The sequence below is a fragment of the Drosophila rhopaloa genome, unplaced genomic scaffold (genome assembly GCF_018152115.1).
Source record: "Drosophila rhopaloa isolate 14029-0021.01 unplaced genomic scaffold, ASM1815211v1 contig_152, whole genome shotgun sequence".
Classification (NCBI taxonomy): domain Eukaryota; kingdom Metazoa; phylum Arthropoda; class Insecta; order Diptera; family Drosophilidae; genus Drosophila; species Drosophila rhopaloa.
This window is the reverse complement of record NW_025335031.1, coordinates 737,431-754,815: the sequence shown is the minus strand read 5'-3', so window position 1 is coordinate 754,815 and position 17,385 is coordinate 737,431.

The following is a 17,385-nucleotide window of genomic DNA, read 5'->3' as shown; positions in this document are numbered from 1 at the left end:
TTTTTAATCAAAACCCTGGGAAATAGTGGTCAGATGTTGGAATGGCATACCTAGTTGAATTCGTTACCAAATTTCCAACAAAGTGTCATTTACGAAAAAAAAATCATTTGAAAATTTTTTTCGAAAAAAAACCATGACTCCCACTTTTATGACAAGGCTTAAATCCAAAGAAAATCACCTCGATTTTTCATGTTTTTAATCAAAACCCTGGGAAATTTCCAAAAAAGGAAAAGGATTCAGAATCAGTTGAAAAATTAAAAAAAAAAAAAACATGACCCCCACCCTTATGACAAAACCAAAATCCAAAGAAAATCACCTCGATTTTTCAGGTTTTTAATCAAAACCCTGTGAAATAGTGGTCAGATGTTGGAATGGCATACATAGTTGAATTCTTTACAAAATTTCCAACAAAATGTCATTTACGAAAAAAAATCAGTTGAAAATTTTTTTCGAAAAAAAAACCATGACTCATGTCATTTACAAAAAAAAATCATTTAAAAATTTTTTTCGAAAAAAAACCATGACCCTTATGACAAGGCTCAAATCCAAAGAAAATCACGTCGATTTTTCAGGTTTTTAAACAAAACCCTGGGAAATAGTGGTCGGATGATGGAATGGCATACCTAGTTGAATTCGTTACAAAATTTCCAACAAAGTTTCATTTATAGAAAAAAAAATCATTTGAAAAATCTTTTGAAAAAAAACCATGACCCTCACCCTTATGACAAGGCTCAAATCCGAAGCAAATCACATCGATTTTTCAGGTTTTTAATCAAAACCCTGGGAAATAGTGGTCGGATGTTGGAATGGCATACCTAGTTGAATTCGTTACAAAATTTCTAACAAAGTTTCATTTATAGAAAAAAAAATCATTTGAAAAATTTTTTCAAAAAAAAAAAACCTAACCCCATCCCTTATGACAAATCCAAAATCCGAAGAAAACCACCTCGATTTTTCGGTTTTTTAATTAAAACCCTGGGAAAGTGGTCGTATGTTGGAATGGCATACCTAGTTGAATTCGTTACAAAATTTCGAACAAAGTGTCATTTACAGAAAAAAAAATCATTTGAAAAATTTTAATAAGAACCCTTGTTGAATTCGTTAAAAAATTTCCAACAAAGTGTTATTTACAGAAAAAAAATGATTTGAAAAATTTTTTCGACAAGAAATCATGTGCCCCACCCAATTATGACAAGGCCCAGATCCGAATAATATCAGCTCGGTTTTTCGGTTTTTTAATCAAAACGCGTTGCGAGTCCTCGCTTACGCTCATCGGTTCATCCAGCGTTCGCGAAAGCTCATGTCCCCGTTTGAGGATCCCTTGACAGCTCCTGAAATTGCGTCGGCCGAGCGGCTCCTGATTTCCGTCACGCAACGCAGGCACTTTGCCCTTGAGATGGGCTGCTTAAGCCAGAAACGGCCAGTGCTAGCATCAAGCCTGGTCCAAAACCTGAGCCCGTTCATTGATTCCCAAGGGCTCATGAGAGCATGCGGCCGAGTCACGGCTTCCGAACTTCTCCAGTATGATGAACGGCATCCTGTCATCCTTCCATACGATTGCCATCTGTCTCGACTCCTCGTCCATTTTACGCATCGCATAACGCTGCACGGTGGCAATCAGCTTATGATCCGTTTGATCCGTTTCAAGTTCTGGATCCCGAGGGTGAGGAATTTGGTCAAGTCCGTCATATATTCATGCAAGGTCTGCATCATCCACAAAAAGAGGTTGCAAACGCACCTGATGGGAGACTTACCAAAAGAACGAACGTCCTTCTCGCGCCCTTTCACATATACCGGTGTGGACTATGCCGGTCCCTTTGACATCAAAAACTACACGGGACGAGCCTGTCTCATTACGAAAGGGTATGTGCTGGTGTTGGTGTGCTTCGCCACTAAGGCCATCCATTTAGAACCTACTTCCGACCTTACGACTGAGAAGTTTCTCGCCGCCTTCGCCCGTTTCGTGTCCCGAAGAGGATGCCCCCGTCAAGTTCAGTCGGACAATGGCAAGACCTTTGTGGGTGCGGCTGCCTTACTCTCCCGCGAGTTTCTCCAAGCTCTCAAGGAAGCTGTGACAGGTGCCTATAGTCACCAGCAGCTGCTCTGGCAATTCATTCCTCCGGGAGCACTCCACATGGGAGGTTTGTGGGAAGCAGGTGTTAAGAGCTTCAAGACCCTGTTCTACAAGTCTACGGCGACGCGAAAATATACATTCGAAGAGCTGTCCACGCTTCTAGCTAGGATCGAAGCATGCCTGAATTCGCGTCCGCTCGCGCCGATGTCCGAAGACCCCACTGACCTGTTGGCACTTACGCCTGGGCACTTTCTTGTTGGAGGGCCCCTCCTCGCCATGGTCGAACCCGAGATAAAGGGGGACACCACATCTATTATAAACCGCTGGCAGCATCTGAAGGCTCTTCATCAACAATTTCGTCTGCGATGGAAGGAGGAGTACCTCAAGGAACTCCATAAGCGGAATAAGTGGGGAACCCCTACAAGAAATCTCCGTGCCGAGGACATGGTGGTAGTCAAGGAAGACAACCTTCCGTCCAATGAGTGGCGATTAGGCAGAATCGCTGCGGTGTTTCCAGGAGCCGATGGCCATGTTCTTGTGGTCGACATCCGCACTGCACGGGGACTCATTAAGCGTCCCATAGCGAAGGTCGTCCTTCTTCCAATGGAAGAGTCCGCCTGCCCGCAATAACCAGTCGACCCTTCACTCCGGTGGTTCAATTCATCACTTCGATTCGTAGCGTCAATTAATAGTTCCAACCCGTAGTTCCAATTCACAGTTCTTATCACTACTGATCCAAATTTTTTATTTTGTCCTATTCCGCCAATCAGATCTCACACGATGTCTCCACGTCCGCGCAGCGCCATCGCATTGGAGCACAGACGAACTCGAGGTATGCAATCCTACCGTTGCCGAGTCTGTAGCGGGATCCATCAACTTCTGAAGTGTCGTCGGTTCCTCCTTGCCAACCGGTACTGCCGCCGCTGTTTGGCCCACGAGCACTCCGACGGAGCGTGTCGGCGAGGTGATCGCTGCAAAACTTGCGGCCAGGGTCACCACACTCTGCTTCATCTCTCGGAGCCACCGATGGCATCACGGCAGTCCCGCCCGGCAGCACTTCGCAACACTCCTCAGCCGCTCCTCGGCCCTCGTCCGCCACTCCACGGCATTCTACAGCCGCTCCTCGACCCTCGTCCGCAACTCCACGGCATTCCTCAGCCGCTCCTCGGCTCTCGTCCGCCACTCCACGGCACTCATCTGACACTCCGCGGCAATTTTCTGCTATTCGTCGGGGTGCCACGCAGCTTGCGGTCACCGCTCCGTCCTTAACGTCCCTCTTACAGCGGCACAGCGTCAACCTCCTACCGACGGCTTTGGTGCGGTTAGAGACCGGGAGTCGAGTCTTCGACACTGCGGCGCTCATCGACCCGTGTACGCCTATGAGCTGTATCGACGCTTCGCTAGCGTCAAGTTTCCGCTTGCCGACCACCAACGTGGGAGGCGAACAGATTTGTTCGGCAACCGTGGGGTCCAAAATCGACAGCGCTGTCCGGCTCGACGCAATTTTTAAAATAGAGCCTCACGTGCGCATCTGCACTCCAATCCGGGAGCTGAGCGACGCGGTAAGGACCCACTTCCGGGACATTACGCTGACTGATGAGCGGTTTTATCTCCCCGCGACGATCTCCATCATCCTGGGCGCGGATATGTATCCGAGTGTGATGCGGCCGGGCTTCCTGAAAATTCAGGATGGACTGCCAGTGGCCCAGAGCACCGTGTTTGGGTGGGTCGTGTCCGGAGCCTGTCACCAGCCGTGAGAAGAGCAACCAGGCTATGTTGCAACCCGAGTAGTTGCAAGGGGGGGCGGAATGTTTAGGTCAGTGGCCCACTGCATTGGCGCTGGTCACTAAGCACTCCGAGCTTTCGCTCTCGCCCCTCTTGCGCTCCCTCGCTCGCCTCTCGCAACGTCCGCGCTCCAGAGTGCGAACTTCGGGTTTCGCATCCGAACTCCTCGGACGGCCGCTGCCGATCTCCCGCTCTCGCTTCAACGGAGTAAAGCGGGCGGGAGCGCGGTTTTAGTTTTAAGTTTTAATGAGTCTCTTGTATGCAGCTGAACGAAATACATTGAAATATACCACGACGCCCCCGACTTCTTCATTTTTTTTCGTCTTTCATTACGTTTGCGCCGTGGGAATCTTTGCTGTGCCTCAAGTGCTTTTTGTGGAAGGATCGCCCCCCTACAATCACTGGGAAATAGTGGTCGGATGTTGGAATGGCATACCTAGTTGAATTCGTTACAAAATTTCCAACAAAGTGTCATTTACAGAAAAAAAAAATGATTTGAAAAATTTTTTCGACAAGAAATCATGTCCCCCACCCCATTATGACAAGACCCAGATCCGGATAAAATCAGCTCGATTTTTCAGTTTTTTAATCAAAACCCTGGGAAATAGTGGTCGGATGTTGGAATGGCATACCTAGTTGAATTCGTTACAAAAATTGCAACAAAGTGTCATTTACAGAAAAAAAAAAATGATTTGAAAAATTTTTTCGACAAGAAATCATGTCCCCCACCCCATTATGACAAGGCCCAGATCCGGATAATATCAGCTCGATTTTTCGGTTTTTTAAGCAAAACCCTGGGAAATAGTGGTCGGATGTTGGAATGGCATACCTCGTTGAATTCGTTACAAAATTTTCAACAAAGTGTCATTTATAGAAAAAAAATCATTTGTAAAATTTTTTCGAAAAAAACCATGACTCCCACCCTTATGACAAGGCTCAAGTCCAAAGAAAATCACCTCGATTTTTCAGGTTTTTCATCAAAACCCTGGGAAATAGTGGTCGGATGTTGGAACGGCATACCTCGTTGAATTCGTTACAAAATTTCCAACAAAGTGTCATTTACAGAAAAAAAAATAATTTGAAAAATTTTTTCGACAAGAAATCATGTCCCCCACCCCATTATGACAAGGCCCAGATCCGGATAATATCAGCTCGATTTTTCGGTTTTTTAATCAAAACCCTGGGAAATAGTGGTCGGATGTTGGAATGGCATACCTAGTTGAATTCGTTACAAAATTTCGAAGAAAGTGTCATTTACAGAAAAAAATCATTTGAAAAAATTTTTCGAAAAAAAACCACGACCCCCATCCTTATCACAAGGCTCAAATCCAAAGAAAATCACCTCAATTTTTCAGGTTTTTAATCAAAACCCTGGGAAATAATGGTCGGATGTTGGAATGGCATACCTAGTTGAATTCGTTACAAAATTTTCAACAAAGTGTCATTTATGGAAAAAAAAAACATTTGTAAAATTTTTTCGAAAAAAAACATGACTCCCACCCTTATGACAAGGCTCAAATCCAAAGAAAATCACCTCGATTTTTCAGGTTTTTAATCAAAACCCTGGGAAATAGTGGTCGTATGTTGGAATATCATACCTCGTTGAATTCGTTACAAAATTAACAACAAAGTGTCATTTACAGAAAAAAAAAATGATTTGAAAAATTTTTTCGACAAGAAATCATGTCCCTCACCCCATTATGACAAGGCCCAGATCCGGATAATATCCGCTCGATATTTCGGTTTTTTTATCAAAACCCTGGGAAATAGTGGTCGAATGTCAGAATGGCATACCTCGTTGAATTCGTTACAAAATTTCGAACAAAGTGTCATTTACAGAAAAAAATCATTTGAAAAATTTTTTCGAAAAAAAACCATGACCCCCACCCATATGACAAGGCTCAAATCCAAAGAAAATCACCTCGATTTTTCAGGTTCTTAATCAAAACCCTAGGAAATAGTGGTCAGATGTTGGAATGGCATACGTAGTTGAATTCGTTACACAATTTCCAACAAAGTGTCATTTATAGAAATAAAACTCATTTGTAAAATTTTTTCGAAAAAAAACCATGACCTCCACTCTTATGACAAGGCTCAAATCCAAAGAAAATCAGATCGATTTTTCAGGTTTTTAATCAAAACCCTGGGAAATAGTGGTCGGATGTTGGAATGGCATACCTAGTTGAATTCGTTACAAAATTTCCAACAAAGTATCATTTTCAGAAAAAAAAATTATTTGTAAAATTTTTTCAAAAAAAAAACTTTACTCTATACCTTATGACAAATCCAAAAACCGGAGAAAAAACCTCGATTTTTCGGCTTTTTAATCAAAACCCTGGGAAATAGTGGTCGTATGTTGGAATATCATACCTCGTTGAATTCGTTACAAAATTTCCAACAAAGTGTCATTTACAGAAAAAAAAAATGATTTGAAAAATTTTTTCGACAAGAAATCATGTCCCCCACCCTATTATGACAAGGCCCAGATCCGGATAATATCAGCTCGATTTTTCGGTTTTTTAATCAAAACCCTGGGAAATAGTGGTCGAATGTTGGAATGGCATACCTAGTTGAATTCGTTACAAAATTTCCTGTAGTATGCACACATATAAAATATATATATCGACCACCCACTTCAACGAGGTATATTGAATTCATTACAAAATGTCAAACAAAGTGTTATTAACAGAAAAAAAATTCATTTAAAAAATTTTTTCCAAAAAAAAACATGACCCCCACACTTATGACAAGGCTCAAATCCGAAGAAAATCGCACCGATTTTTCAGGTTTTTAATCAAAACCCTGGGAAATAGTGGTCGGATGTTGGAATGGCATAGCTAGTTGAATTCGTTACAAAATTTCCTGTAGTATGCACACATATAAAATATATATATCGACCACCCACTGAACCAAGAGTACCAAGAGGGCAACCACTGTAACACTTTGTCGCAGTGTTTATACAATTCAGGGTCTCGGTCATCTACCTATGTGCCCGAAAAACGAACCGCCCGCTGTGCCTTGGCTCACATGCAGAAAGTGCATGTGTCAGCATAAGCGCAACACGAGCGGACCTCATGTATGTATGTGCATATACCTCCGCACTCCAGACTAAGTGAGCATATACATATATATTAAGAATATATAGGCCGTCTCTCCGCTGCCGCTGTTGGCAGCGCCGCTACGAGACTTAGACCTTTTTAGCTCCTAAGTAAATTAAGCTAAGGAAGAAACTCTTTTGAGCTCAGAGCGGCAACAACGGCTGCTCTGCTCCAAATATAAATGAAATAAAAATAATAAATAAAGAATACCAAAAAGAAACCAAATCGGACTCATATTATTGGAGGAACATGGGAAAAGCAATTTAACCTATTACATGGCGACCGTGACGTTCGAGCCCAAATGCGAAAAATCAGGACAAGGTGCACAACAGCAGTAACCGATGGACCAGATGAAACAACTAAAAAAAAAAACGCAGTGAGTAGAGTGTGATGTGTGCAAAACGTAGTGGCGTGGTGAAAAGATTAAAAGCCAGAAGGGCTGAATTAATGAAGCTGCTGAACAGCGGAAACGAATTAAGTTGGAACAACTCGGTAAAAATACATGCCGAAGTTGAACATATAAAAAGTTTACTAACCGATCGAAAAAATCAAATCACAGCCACACAAACATCCACCTACCCTGTAATTCAAAATATTGCCAAACCTAACCAAAAACTGCCTCCACCAGAAAATATCAATATTCCCAAGCTGAAGAAGAAGTGCCCGAACGACTACGAGGGACCACTGTGCTCGCCCCATTGCGAGTACACCTGTGCAGCCAGCACCGGTGCCCCAACATAGAAGACCATCGAGGAAGTTCAGCCTGTGCAGCCAGCACCGGTACCGCCTGAGCCCATAGGCCCAGGACATCAGCAGCTGATACAACAAGTGTGAGGGGTAGGCCGCCCCTTACGCCAGCGAAGGAGCACCAGCGAGCCGACAGCGCTTCATAGAGCGCATTTTTTTTAACCATGCACTGCGTTGCATAATTTTTTTTCATTGCACTGTGATGCATATTTTTTTTCATATTATATAAAAAAATTAATGTAAAATGGAGCGACATTAAAGTTGCCCAATAGGCGTGTGGCCTGAAAACAATACAAAAACTAGGCAGGTTTTTACATTGTTAAAAATATATTTTTCACTCAATTATATAGAATGCTGAAAACAAATTTAAAAAAAAGAAGGAAGGTCCAATAAGGCAATTTTTTTAACTACATGAGCCTAAACTAAGAGAACTAAATGGCAAATAAATAATAAATTAAATTACACGCTTAAAATAAAAAATCTTATAGCAGCTAAAAGAAAAACACCCAAAATGGGTTAAGTAGACGTGAAAGAAGTGGATTCCACAGCAAACGTCATAAATAAAATAGAGACCAATACTATGAATACAGATTTAACGAACATTTTATTGTCAATCATTGTCTTTTTTATGAGCGCATTTATTTTGTACAAGGCATATAATTTTCATAATAAATGTATATCGAAGAGAGCCATAAATAAAAGCCAGGCTAATGATCTGGACAAAATATAAAATACATAAAGCGCCAACAATAATTAAAACAAGAAAGGAAAGCTAACTTCGGGCGGAGCCGAAGTTGATATACCCTTGCAGAATTCTCTATAATAATATTCTCCAAAATTATTCCTATGATGCATTCTTAATACTCATAAAAAATCCAAACTTCCTAACTTTAAAAACACCAAAGTTATGGCATTTCGAATCGTTCAGTTATATGGCAGCTATAGGATATAGTCGGCCGATCCTTATGAAATTTGGTAGGTCGGATTGATTGGCCAAATATAAAACCTGTAGAAAATCTTAACTTTCTAACTTTACAAACACCAAAGTTATGGCATTTCCAATCGTTCAGTTATATGGCAGCTATAGGATATAGTCGGCCGATCCTTATGAAATTTGGTAGGTCGAATTGATTGGCCAAATATAAAACCCATTGAAAATCCCAGCTTCCTAACTTTACAAACACCAAAGTTATGGCATTTCCGATCAATCAGTTATATGGCAGCTATAGGATATAGTCGGCCGATCCCTATGAAATTTGGTACGTCGGATTGATTGGCCAAATATAATACCCATAGAGAGTCCCAACTTCCTAACTTAACAAACAGCAGAGTTATGGCATTTCCGATCATTCAGTTATATGGCAGCTATAGGATATAGTCGGCCGATCCCGGCCGTTCCGACTTATATACTGCGTGCAAAGGAAAGAAGGGTGTGTGCAAAGTTTCAATTCGATAGCTTTAAAACTGAGAGACTAGTTTGCGTAGAAACAGACAGACGGACAGACGGACAGACGGACAGACGGACATGGCTATATCAACTCAGGAGGTGATCCTGATCAAGAATATATATACTTTATAGGGTCGGAGATGCCTCCTTCACTGCGTTGCACACTTTTGACCAAAATTATAATACCCTCTGCAAGGGTATAAAAAGATGTTCAAGATATGTATGTCCATATATTGATATATTGAATATAGATGTTATTTTATCCAATAATCTATTACATTATCCAATAATCTTACCTAATGTACAATGGAAATAAATAAATAAATAAATAAAAATAAATAAATATGAATACTACAGAGTGTATTAGAATTACTCTTGATAGGGAACCCAACTTTCAGAACAGGGTATTATCAATAATAGAAAAAGGAGCTGAGCCTCTACTGATAAATGAATTCGAATATGAGTATATGAATAGGTACAACTTAGACTTTTCTCCCCTGATACATTGCTCAAGTACTCAGAAGGCGATAGTATTGAGCACCGTCCCGACCCTAAAAATTAAATCAGTTATTAACAATAACAAGATACTTGGAAGACATATTTCATTGATGGTTTCAAGAATATAAAAAAAGAAAAAATTTCCATTAAATAATGGAATGGGACGAATTATATAAAGAACTAAATAATATAAAAATTGATTTTGACAGATCTTATAAGTCACTATCAAGACCCCGGCCAAGCACAGCATATTAGTAACCCGCTTCAATACAGCGCGTATACTAATAGGCTAAACAAAGCCCATTGATCTCAGGTATCAAAATATTTAAATAAATTACGGGATAACCTTATAGCTATAAAGCAAAGGTACGACTTAAGATAGAAGCTAGAGAAGAGTCAGAATCATCAGATCCACCAGTACAACCTGGGGCTGACGACCCTATCTCTACAGATCCCGCTATAGAGGAAAAAGATATAAACAACCTGACTATTCCGGCAGTCCTTATTCAATTTTAATTATCAGACCAGGAATCGACCGACTCGGATTCTCACAACAGCATTGTAGAAATAAATCCGACCACAATGGCTGAGGGGATAATTGCCCAAAGGGCATACATTAAAGATATATCGAATGCCATCCCGGAGTTTAACGGGCAAAGGATACACCTTCAGAGATTCGTAACAGCTTTGAAGTTGGTTAACCTTACGAAAGGTACATTCGAGGTTTTGGCTGTAGAAGTCATTTTTTTTTTTTTTTTTTTTATTTTAACTTTGCTTTTATTTATTGAATCTTCTCTTAATTTTGAGACTAACAATAAGTTTACGAATCTTAACATTAAAATTTAACTAACAGTATAATAAGACTGCATTCTGGTTGCGCGTGCCTCAAGTCGGTCGCAGGGTGGGTAAGTCATTGCGACGAAGGCGTGATTGGTTGATCAACCTTGTAAGACCTCTCGCCAGGTGGTTAGGGTGCAACGATAGCTTGGTAAAGTACTTTTCCTTCTGTTCGGCGATCACTTCTTTGACTGGTAGAATGTTTAAGTCGCGATGTATGGTTTCGTTGCGAACGTACCACGGTGCCCCGGTGATTGTTCTCAAGATCTTCGACTGAGCTCGCTGGACTATGTCAATATTGCTATTGCTGGCATTCCCCCATAACTGAGAGCCGTACATCCATATAGGTTTTAGTACCGAGTTATACAGCAGGACTTTATATTCAAGATTAAGGGGAGACCGAGCGTTGATAAGCCAATGAAGGCTACTGGCTTTTAGCTTTAGGTGTGTTCTTTTGGCTTCAATGTGCCGGCGCCATGTGAGTCTTCTGTCGAGGTGTACTCCTAGATATGTCACTTCGTTTGCTTGCGGGAGTAGAGTATGGTTTAACATGAGCGGCGGGCAGTTTTGCCTGTTCAGGGTGAACGTAACGTGCTTGCATTTTTGTTCGTTCACTTTAATTCGCCAATCTGATAGCCACTTTTCTACATCGACCAGATGAAGAGCGAGCTGCGCAGTTGCTTGCATCGGGCATTTTGAGCGGCTGAGAATGGCTGTATCATCAGCAAACGTAGATGTTGTTAGTCGTGTGCTTGTTGGGATGTCTGCTGTGTAGAGGACATATAATGTTGGCCCAAGCACGCTTCCTTGAGGAACTCCAGCTCCAATAGTGAAATCGTCAGTTATAGCAGTGTTGCATCGAACAGCAAATTTTCTGTCGTAGAGGTAAGACTCTAGAAGCTTATGGGTGTTGTAGGGGAGCATTATCTTGATCTTGAACATTAGACCTTCTAGCCAAACTCTATCAAATGCTTGAGAGACGTCTAAAAATATGGCAGTACAGTACTCTCGTTTTTCGAACGCGTTCCGAATTTCTGATGTTATCCGGTTGACCTGCTCAATTGTTCCGTGCTTTTCACGAAACCCAAATTGCTGTGACGGAATTCCTTCCTGGATTCTTAGGTATGTGTTTATCCGAATCAATACGCATTTTTCAAAGAGTTTAGATAAGCATGAGAGTAGGCTTATAGGTCTATACGACGTGGGAATTGTGTGGTCTTTTCCTGGCTTCCTATCATTATTATAATCGACTTTTTCCATCTCACTGGAAAGTGGCCAAGTTTTGCGATGGCATTAAAAAGCTGGGTGATAGTGCAAACGGCGCAATATGGGAGCTCAATGATCATTTTGGGAGTTATGAGGTCGCAGCCCGGGGATTTTTTCGGATTCAGCTGATTTTTGATGATGTTAACGATTTCGTTTGGGCGAAACTCAATTGGTTCATGTTGAAGCTGAGGCTCATGTGGTAAAGTCGGCAAGGTGAACGCACTAGTGGCAGGATTTGGTTGGAAGACATTTTTTAAGGTGGTTGGCAAACGTGCTGGCTCTGTCTACATCGCTGCGCGCCCAGCCGCCTGTGGGGTTTCTAATAGGCATCACGGTTACTTTCGGTGAGCGTCGGTGGACATGTGCTTCTTCTTGCTGTAAAGCTTTTGTGAGTTGACGTGAGGCATATTTGAAGCTTTGCCTAGCAGATGGGGATCTGTGGAGTTGCCACTCTCGACGTAAGCGTCGCTTTTCGAGGACGAGCTGTTCTATTTGTAGATTTGTCTTTTTTTGGTTGATGAGGACTTAGCTCAATGTGTGAGCTAATGTATTTCTTGTACTTAACCCAATTGGTTTTCTGAGATGTCAATTTAAACGATTGCTCCAATGCGCCTGGATGTCGGAGAAGAATAAACAGGACAGGCGAGTGATCCGATGAAAGATCCGAGAGGCATTCGGCACTTATCAGATTTTTAGAAATGTTTTTGGTAATTGCAAAGTCTATTAAATCGGGTAGTTTCCTTGGGTTTGCCGGCCAGTATGTTGGTCTGCCAGGAGAAACATAGTCCAGCTTGTTCTTGGCTTTTATAACTGCATTATAGAGCTGTTTTCCTTTTGGAGTCACGAGACGTGATCCCCAGTGTGTGTGCTTGGCGTTGTAGTCCCCTGCTGCTATGAAGTGGTCTCCTAGTGAGTTGAAAAACTGCATAAACTCATCTTCAGCTATGGTGAAGCGAGGGGGGCAGTATATGGCGGCTAGTGTAAGTTGGTTGCCAGTATTTGTTTGTATATTTATAGATGTGGCCTGTAGATCATTTTTTAGCAAATTTGTTATGATAGTGGTGCTTAATACGGCTTCTGATTAGAATTCCAGTCCCACCATGTGCTTTACCATCTGGATGATTTGTTCCGTAAAATGAGTAACCTCGTAGTTGAAAATTGTATTTATTTGTAAGGTGTGTTTCTGAGAGCAGCATTACGTCGATATGGTTGTCGAGTAGGAATTGAGCTAACTCAAGTTTATGCTGTGAGACGCCGTTAGCGTTCCACGTAGATATCCTTAGGGAAGTCATTATTTGGATTGTTGTGAAACCAGCATTTGAATCAGTAGATTTTGGTTTCGCATTAAATCTTGCATAGTTGTGCGCATAAACGACATAAACTCCGTAAGGCTTTGCTGCAGGCTGTATATCATATCTTCGAAGTTGCTTTTTGACTGCTCCGGGAATTGTTGCTGCTGAGCCGTGTTCGGTTCTTGGTATGCTGATTGCAGAAATGAACTTTTTGAGACAGGGTTAGCCAGTCCTGATTTTAAAGCGCTTGCGTAAGTCACATTTTTATCAGAGTTTAAGGGTCCTAGTGAGGATCTGGCTGCAGTCGAGAAGAAGACTTCAGGGTTTGTTCTGGAAGCTGTCATCTGTTTATTTTGGGTGCGGGCGGCAGTTCCTCTCTGGTGGATGCGACTTTTCAGCTCCTTGTAAACAGGGCAGCCTCTGTAGTTAGCAGTGTGATTGCCACCGCAGTTGCCGCACTTTTTCGAGTTGCAGTCATCTTTGCTCGTTGGGCAGTGTGCGGAGTCATGAAGATCTCCACAAACTACACACACCGGGCGCAGTTTACAGTATGACCTTGTATGGCCATATTCTTGGCAGTTCGCACATTGTACCGGGCCATTGCGTTTGTGCGGTTCCTCAACTGTAATTCTGCGGTGCAGCAGGAACTGAAGATTGTAAATGGGGTGCACTTCGTATTTCTTTAGGGGCTTATTTTCTTGTTCGAGCTCAACCTTAAAGAGTGGCTGCGGCTTTCTATCCCTGTTAAGGATGTTGAAGACTGTCTTAGCGTTAAATCCCTTCTCTTAAAGCGCCTTTGTTATCTCTGCAGGCGTTACGTCGGACTCTATGCCCTTAAGTACGACCTTGCAGGCCCTTGCTACTTTTTAGCTGATACGTGTAAAAGTTCTTTTTATTCTCGGAAAGATATTTCGATAATACTCTGTAATTATCTTCAGACTTCATTTGAACCTTTACTAGAGGTATTATGTGGAAGTTATCCTTTCCAATAAGCTCGATAATTTTGTTGACAAGAACATTGGAACTTTTTTCTCGAATATAAATAGGCGGAGGTTTTGGCTTCCTTTTCTCGACTTCAGTGGATTCGGCCGCCTCAACGTCATAGGCGTCTTCCAAGATTTTAAATCGGTTTGAGTTCGTGGGCGTTTCTATTCCAGCTAGGCTAGCATTGTTACGGGTTATTTTGCGTTGAGAATTTAGAGGGCTCAGCTTCCTTTTGATTTGGATGTAGCGATCCATACCAGTCTGCACAGCCGGCTTTGTACATTCATTGGTTTTGTTCTGTTTTTCGGGCAGCGCAGTGGCAGACGTATTAATATTTGCGCTGCTAGCTGATGATGTCATTAAACGAGCAGTCGATACGGTTGCAGTTGTTGTTGTAGTTACAGTTGACGTTGTTAAAGAAATTGCGGTGCTAGTTACTGCTGATGAGCTTAGGTTATTGCATACCTGCATTGGAGCACATTCAGCGCTCTTTGGCCGCAGAGACGTCGATGGTAGCGAGGGGGAGCAAGAACGCGCTCTCTCGCTCGATACGTTTAAGAACTCGGTCAAGTTGGGGGTAATTGCCCGCGCTTGATCAGAGCTTGCATTATTTTCGGTTGCTTTAAAAGAGAAGTACGCGTTATTTCTTTGTACTGAGAGCCGTCTCTCGTCTTGCTCACGTTGACGTTGTGTGCGAACGTCGTTCAGACTCATTGTATTCGTGGTAAAGTTAATTAGAGTTTTAAGTGTTAAGTTTTATATTAATTAAATGACCAATCAATATAAACATTTGCGATTTCATCGCAGAAAGCGTCTTTTCGCGTTATAGTAGATTTATTAAAACGGTCACTGCACTTTTGTGATTTTATTGAATATTTTTTCCCGGAGCACAATAAATACACGTCTGCATGCGACGACGGTTTAACAATATTTTAGAAGTCATCAAATCCAAAATAATTGGATCGACATTATACAGAGTCCAAAAGGAAACCACAATAGAAGCTATAATTAAAAAACTGCAAGATACTATAGTCGGAGACACATCCGACGTGGTTAAAGCCAAAATGGCAAAAACAATCCAAAAGGGTAAAACTGCAGAAAAATTCACCACAGAAATTGACAACCTACGAAAGCTCCTTGAAGCTTCGTATATTGATGAAGGCCTATCGGCCGAACACGCTGACAAATTCAGCACCAAGGAAGCCATCACCATAATGGTCAAAAATTGTGAGCATAGCCGCCTCAAAACAATATTGGAAGCAGGCAATTTTGCAACCATGAACGAAGCCGTCGCCAAGTATATACAATGTAGTACTGAAATGACAGGCAATGCCAATTCCATATTGTACACCCAACGTGGAATTAATTATCGCGGTAATAATTATAATAACAATTATCGCGGTAGAGGTAATAATCGAGGTAATTATAACAATACCAGATATTATCAGAATAACGGATATAATCAAAACGATGGTTATAACAGAAATAATAATAACCAAAATAACAGTTATTACAGAAACAACAACCGTGGTGGAAACAACAACGGCGGAAACAGCCGTGGGGAAAACAACAACAACCACAATAACAACGTTAGGGTAGCACAAACAAATTCGGGAAACTCCCAACCACCTTTAGATACACGACAGTAAACAACATAAAAATGCACTCTCTAAATCTCAGTCAAAATACATTCGTCACTTTCATGAACGTAGCATCAGGAAAGGAATTAGTTTTCCTACTAGACTCCGGTGCGGAAATATCCATATTGAAGGAAAATTCCGATAATTTTCAAAACATTCAAGATAATCACATCATAAACATAATAAGACCAAATAACCTAAAATATCCAATTTATGTTCAAATAACGTACAGTTCTGGCAACAATTCCCTAATTCTGCCAGCAAGATCCCAAGTCGTGCGAAAAATCGAAATAAATTCAGAAGAAGTCAGTGTATTAATTCCGAATCAAGAAATTCAACATGATATCTATATCGCAACAGTCCAAAATGCATATATAAGATTACTAAATACCACAAACACAGATCAAGTAGTTTATATCAAAAATATTCATCATGAACCACTTTCAAACTACGAAGTAGTAAAAACTGACTCAGAAACCAGACAAAAAATTGTATTATCCCAACTTGCAAGAAACTTCCCGCCTCAATTCAATGAACAACTTACAACATTATGCACCCAGTATAGTGATGTATTCGGACTAGAAACCGAATCGATCACTACAAATAACATTTATAAACAAAAGCTGAGATTAATTGATGATGAACCCGTATATATAAAAAATTATAGAAATCCTCATAGTCAACAAGACGAAATTCAAAAACAAGTCCAAAAACTCATCAATGATGAAATAGTGGAACCCTCTGTATCACCTTATAATAAAAGTCACTTCCAAATTCGGAAAATAAAAAATGGCGATTAGTAATTGACTATCGTTAATGATTGAAACTATTGTCTGATAAATTTCCACTCCCTAGAATAGATGATGTTTTAGATCAACTAGGTAGAGCAAAATATTTCTCATGCCTTGACTTAATGTCAGGTTTTCATCAAATTGAACTGGAAAAAAGTTCACGGGATATAACATCCTTTTCAACAAATAATGGTTTGTGTCGCTTCACGCGATTACCATTCGGTTTGAAAATAGCGCCAAACTCTTTTCGCAAGCATGTCTTTATATGGATGACTTAATAGTCATAGGTTGTTCCGAAAAACGTATGCTCAAGAACTTAACTGATGTTTTAGAGAAATGTAGGAAACACAACCTAAAGTTACATCCTGAAAAATGTTCATTTTTCATGCATGTTATCCAACCCATGAATATTCTTAGCTTATGAGTTTCATAAACAAATTTTCAATCGTAGCAACCGCTGAAAAATCTAAGCTTCGCTAGCAAAATCTCCCCTCACTCAAACCGGCCACATTCGGGCTATTATAAACAAATGACCCTTTCCTATCTTAGCAACCGCTGGAAATTCTAGCTTCGGTAACAGAATCTCCCCTCACTCAAACCGAGCCCTGTGAGAACCACATCCGGCCTACTGTAAACAAATGACCGCAGTCATAAACAAAGCTTCCAAATTTTCCACTTAGGGTACGATCTAGTCCGAGCCAGTTGCTAACCAAATTTTTGTCAAATAATCAATTTATTGAGTTTCAATTACTTCTCAATTATTTCATCGGCCAATTGTCCTACTCTCTTAACTTTGCCTAATCTCTTTTAATCTCTTCTGAGCAAGATTCTCTTAAGCCGAGGTTTCATGATTAATATTTTATCAAACGAAGGGCAGTTCTTTTTTTGGAAACGACTCGATCGGTCGCGAAAATCAAAGTTTAAAT